Source organism: Cyprinus carpio, chromosome A13 (genome assembly GCF_018340385.1).
Source record: "Cyprinus carpio isolate SPL01 chromosome A13, ASM1834038v1, whole genome shotgun sequence".
NCBI lineage: Eukaryota > Metazoa > Chordata > Actinopteri > Cypriniformes > Cyprinidae > Cyprinus > Cyprinus carpio.
The window spans coordinates 21,884,622-21,890,621 of NC_056584.1; the positions used below are offsets into that span (position 1 = coordinate 21,884,622).

At 35.3% G+C, this 6,000-nt stretch overlaps 1 pseudogene; it reads right to left on the minus strand.

The window, feature by feature from the left end:
* Window positions 1-3,001, minus strand: part of LOC109057631 — an 80,063-nt pseudogene extending 77,062 nt beyond the window's left edge.
* Between the last annotated feature and the right edge of the window lie 2,999 nt (window positions 3,002-6,000).

Genomic DNA, 6,000 nt, shown 5'->3' on the forward strand with positions numbered 1-6,000 from the left:
AGTCCTACGTGCACAGGCTGCATTAAGAAGATGTTTTAGTCGGAAGGTTGCTCTGCCCATTAAGCCGCTTACCTCGACTGGAGGAAGAGATACATTTGATCGTCACATCAGAAAAAAAACGGATTACCGGAAGGCCGGAGCCAAGGAGATCGCTGCCATAATCTTACGTGTTTATCCAAGACTTGATGGCTCCTTCCATCTCAACCTCCTACAACAAAAAGCACCTGTCTGCCTGATTTCGCATGCGACGTGAATCACAGCGAGCTTCAGACCGATTATCAAGCAACATTTTCCCACCCCATTTGGGTTGAGCGTATATTTCATCAGAATCTGCTGTAAGCTTCCTAGAACGTTATAATAAATACTTTTCTATGCTCTATAACAAGGGCAAACAACAAAAATACAAGTGTCGACAGCAAAACTTCACATTTCTGGCATATTCTTGGGCCTATTTAGCTCGGGTATGGAAAGTATTATAATGTTTTGCCTTTCTATTACTAATAATATAAAAGCAACCGTTTATAATACTTTTTGTATACATTAATTCCTTTGTTAAACCATTCTATCTGATTATTAGACAGACTTCTATCTGTATTAGACAGTGCGCTCAGGCGCTGAAAATAAAAGTCCTGCCTCGAACACATCAGCCAAGCAGAAAAACTTATCGGCCGATGCCGTTATTTGAAAAATGCCAAATATCGGCCGATATATCGGTCTTGGCGATATATCGGTTGACCACTACATACTTCTGTGTAAATCTGTTGATCACTTAGATCAATAAAAACACAACCCTACTCAACAACCCACACAATTTGAGATATTATTTATGTTCGTTACACAAATGAAGTTTAATCCTTGTAAAACTCTATGTAAGCATATAGTTCACCTTAGCAAACCCACTAATAACCCTAAATTTGATATTTCTGAACTGCTATAAATTGCTTTTAAAACTTGAAATAGTTAACCCTGGGTAATTCTATACTGTAGGTAAATAGAATTCTTATGTTTCAAACTACTCATAATTAACCTGAGACTAACATTTAATCCTGGGTATTCATTTGCTTATGTTTCACACTGCACATTTCTTAATAGTTACGTTATCTGCATATTTGCAGTGACAGTGTTATTGAATGGACAAATGCAACCTGTTTACAAAACAGTTGTAGCATTGCACATCCTCTTACATTACACTACAGTGCTCTGTGACTCAAGATAATCTATTAAAAGTTAAAGTGTTTTGAGGAAGGGTGGTACAGAAAGATCAGCGCTTCATCAGAGATCTAATTAACCCAATAGAGTCACTGAGAATCTATTTAGGTTAACCTCCTCCATCTAGTCAGATGATCTCTGATATATGATCGAGCAAGTCTGTCTTCGTCAGAACACTTCAAAACCCTCAACTTCCAATTACGAAATGAAACCAGTAATGAATCCTTGTCTAATTCTGATAAAGTAATATCTGGTCTTGACCTCTACAAGCCCTTTTTTAACATTCCTAGGGCTGATCATTATCTCAAATGAAAACCAGGCCAGCACTGTCCCTGTCGATCCCCCCCCCCCTCAATTTATTCTGGACAATACACACTTGAGTAGTGATTTACACTGCCTGGTGAATATACTGCCGGTTGTGTTCTGTGATATTTCTAATGTATTTATTTATATAGATCAACCGTGTTCGGCGGACAACTGTTGATAGTCAAAACATGTTTGACCTATTAAACAATGGAAATAACCTCATGTCTGGCCTAAATCTAATTCACACATCCCATGTGTTTTTGCAAAGACATCCATAAGTGCATGGTGCTGTAATGTAATGTAATCAAATACAAACACTGGAATCAAAAGTCCCTGCCCCTGCTCTCCAATTAAAGGGGGCACAGTTCACCCAAAATGAAAATACAGTAGTATATATTTACATAGTGTTATAATACATTTCTTTGAACCCTCAAGATGTGAGGTCTCGTAGAATACTTCTCTATGCATGTTGGCTTCCCCATCCCTCGGTGTTGTACACCGCGTTTTCCACAATTGCTATTGGTTTTTTTTTCCTGATATTTTGGCAAAGTTTTAAAAGGGTGGAAGTGCAAATTAGATTTGAGAGCTACAGAACAAAGGGAAAATTATCAGCATGAATAACAGCTTTAAAATTTCAATCGGTCTCCGACACAAAGATGTTGTTTTGACTTCAGAAAGACTTGCAAAAAGTTGTCTTTAATTACTTTTGAGTGTACCTTTTTTTTCCCGTTTTTTTTTACAACTTTGACAGGCTCGGGGTCATAAATGCTTTTCATTGTACGCAAAGGAGGAACCAGTTACACAAAGTTTCTAAGTGAAGCACTCATGTAAAGATCTCATGTCAGAGGATGGTAATCTGTGCTTTATTATTCATTATCCGTAAGGAAGAATGGTGGGCCTGTGGGGTCGTTCAATTAATTATGCCTTTCAGTTTGCCATAGTAACCACTCTCGTTAGAACATTTGAGTCTCAACATAAAAGAAAGATGTGCTCAATTCAGTTTGTGAACTCAAATCTGGAAGTACTGATCTCTCTTTTATTGCATTTGATTGAATAATGGGATCTTTTAGAAAGGAAAAACCCATTGTATCCACAAGTGGTGACAATAAACTACTAATAACAATACATTCCATGCCAGACATCCAAATCACTTATTTTGCAGAGCTCTCATATCATATGATTACTTTGGTTTTGAACAATGAAAAAATGAACAATGACGAAGAACATGGATAAAGCGAGCTACAGAGCTAGAGTTTTCATTAAACAACATCTCTGTACAGGATTATGGTTACCTTGTAAGTGCCATTGGGGTAATTTCATGAAGGACCTAGGAAGATATCAACTGGAAGAAGAGCCGCCGTGAAGTTGAGCGCAATGGCCCAGAGCGCATAATCGCAGTGATGGTGGAGATTACCTCGCTCTCTTGCCGGCTCTGATATTTCCGAATATAAACCCAGCAGAAGGCCACGATGACCTGAGGATACATGGGGACAATATGGGGAATTGCATCAAAATAATCCCATTTAAATAATGTTATGTACAATACCATTAGTCCCATGATTCTGAGCCTAACCGTTTGTTTTTTAAAATCTTGAAAATTAGTTTTGTAGACCAAATATAAATTCTGTCTATGTTCAAATGTCTTTACAAAACTAAAATACTATTTATTTGTTTTTTTATTAATTAGTTATTTTAATTAATTTAAATTTTAACATATGAGTTGGACCAGAGAGCAGGTAAGGATATCAGCTAGGCATAAATGTATCATCATTTATGTAAACTCACATACATAGATTTTTTTTGTGTTTTAAATAACCGGCCTAAATCTCTCTGGTGTAAAACTGATGGTGAGGGTTATAACAGACAGCTGGCCTTCTCATAACAACAAAACTCACTTTAAAGGCCCCCCATACAAGCCTTACAAGTGCTATTTAGATAACTTTGAATGGGAATTCAATATTTTGCACTTCTGGCCTAGCAGTCCATAGCCTCCTCCTTAAGAACGAAGAAGAAGGGCCTACCAGATTTATTTTTAGGAAGCCTCTGAGACAGTTTCCTCTGAAAAGTATCACCGTACCTCATTAAAAACAAAATACAAACAAAACAACAACAAAACACCAATAATAGAGTCCCAAACTTTTTAAAAAGGATACTATAGTTCAGAGTGGACAATGTTGTATTCCAAACACCATCCTCTATAAGCTCTCAGGACACAGCTAAAATGAGCTTGTGATTACCGGATGCTGGTTTCAGAACAATCCATCAATTAAGAGCCCTATGCCGTATAGAGATTCTGCCTTATTTGTTGGTCAATATAATGACCAACACGCTCTGCATTTAAATCAGGAAAAATGCAAACACCGAACCAATTATATAAAAAAGGGAAAACTGCTCTCTTTGCACTTATTAAACTTGAGCAGGGACTACATTAATTAGAAAATTTAAGACTCAGGCGGCACTTTAATTTAAACACCTCGACCAGGTATCGTTTAATAAAAACAGATTATATTGTAAAGGTGCGCGGTATGTTCTGTTTGGCCCCACTAAAAAAATATACAGCAAAAAAAGATAAACATAATAAAATTTCCTGAACACTTCCCCATCAGCCATTGGTCACCAAACAGATAGTCCCGCCCTCAAACAAAAGAAAGCTATGAAGTAATACTGTATCCCTATACCCCTAAATAGTAAATAGTAAAAGTGTGGCCCATACGATTAAGGACCATAAAACATAAAATAATACATAAAAGAATATGGTAGGTAAAATCGTTTTTAATATTTTCATTAATAACACATGTACTCGTACGTTGAAAATCTGAACTGCCACTGTATTATAGACATTGGAGGGAATTTCTATTCATCTATTTTTTTTTTTTAGTAAACATCTATTGTGCTAGTAAAAAAACAGTTCATGGTTACAAACCTTAGTAAAAACTCTACACATATACTGTAAGCTGTAAAACATAAACAGGTTTGATAATATGCGATATAAATCATAATATGTTTTTTAGAACAAATCTATTAACTTTTGTTTTTGTGGTATATGTAACCAGTATAAGATACACATCGAAAACCAGGATAAAGTACGTGACGGAATAAATACGCGGGAATACCCGCGGTCCAACAACGTAAATACTATTAATACAGTGTTTTTTTCAGTTAGATAATGGGGGTAATTCATGTATCTTTCACCAGTAAACCAATGGGAAAATAGACCCTCATCCAGCACAGATTCGGAAAAGGAGTAACGCGACAGGGGTCGCCATGACTGCTTCACCGCTTCCTGCAACACGGCTGGACGCCCTCGCCATGTGACCGGCGAACGTCATCCCCACCACACCACGGTGTGGCGAGATCTGGTTCTGCGTCAAATACAAAAACAAACTAAAGAAAACATTTTTACATTTTTATATTTACATACATTAATTAACCTCGATTAGAAAAATTTCATTAATATTAGAACTAAAAAAAACTTTAGAACACCTTTATAAAGGTTAATTCAAAAATTTCCCAACAGATTTAAGACAGTTCATGTGTTCCTATTAAATTGTTATTCCTTTACTGGTTTTGATTCTGTGCGCTAAACGCACACAATTGTTTTGTTTTTAAAATTGTGATTGGGATATTTGAATTTTTTTTGTTTTGGCATGTTTTTAGTTTTTGGTGTTTTTGCAATCAAAAGGTTAATTTTTTGAATATTTTCACTAACATGGTTTTTTTTTTTTGAGGGTTGTGGGGGGGGGGGAGAACCTTTTTTTCAACTTTTTTTTTCATTCGCAACACTACGAACGGTCTATTTATACTCTTACAATGAAATTTTTTATCTTATAACCTTCGGTTGAACCTATTTTGTTGTTTTGTTTGGGGCCCTTCCCTCCAACAAAAAAAGAAATGCCCCCCCCTTGTCCCCCCCCCCCCCCGCCTTTTCCAAATAGAAACAGCATGTGTTCAATGTTGTTTTTTTTGTTTCCCTACCCAATAAAAAAATAACACAGACGAACTCTAGCATTATGTTTAAAGAAAATGAACGTAAAAACATTCCACTTGGGATTTTTTTTAATTGAAAGAAAAAAAACCCTGGGCCCCCCCCAGGGTTGTTACCCCCCCGGTGAAAATGAGTTCCCCCCAAAGTAAATAACCCTAAAGGCAAAAATAAATTTTAATAAAACACCACAAAAAAAGAATTTTTTTTATTTTTGGGAATTTTTTTGAAAACAAATAATTTAAAAAAAATTTTTTTCCAAATTAAATTTATTAATTAATTATTTTAAATTTATGTTTTTTTTTTTGCAAAAAAAAAAAACTGTTTTTTTTTTTTTTTTTTTTTTTACAAAAAAACCTTTGGGGGTTTTGGGTGTCGTTACACAATGGTTATTTTTAACTTGTGATTTAAGGGCAAAGGTTAAACCTTTTTTTTTTTTTTTTAAATAATAGACATTATAAAAAAAGTAAAATTTTTTTTTTTAAAAAGTTTTTAAAAAAAAA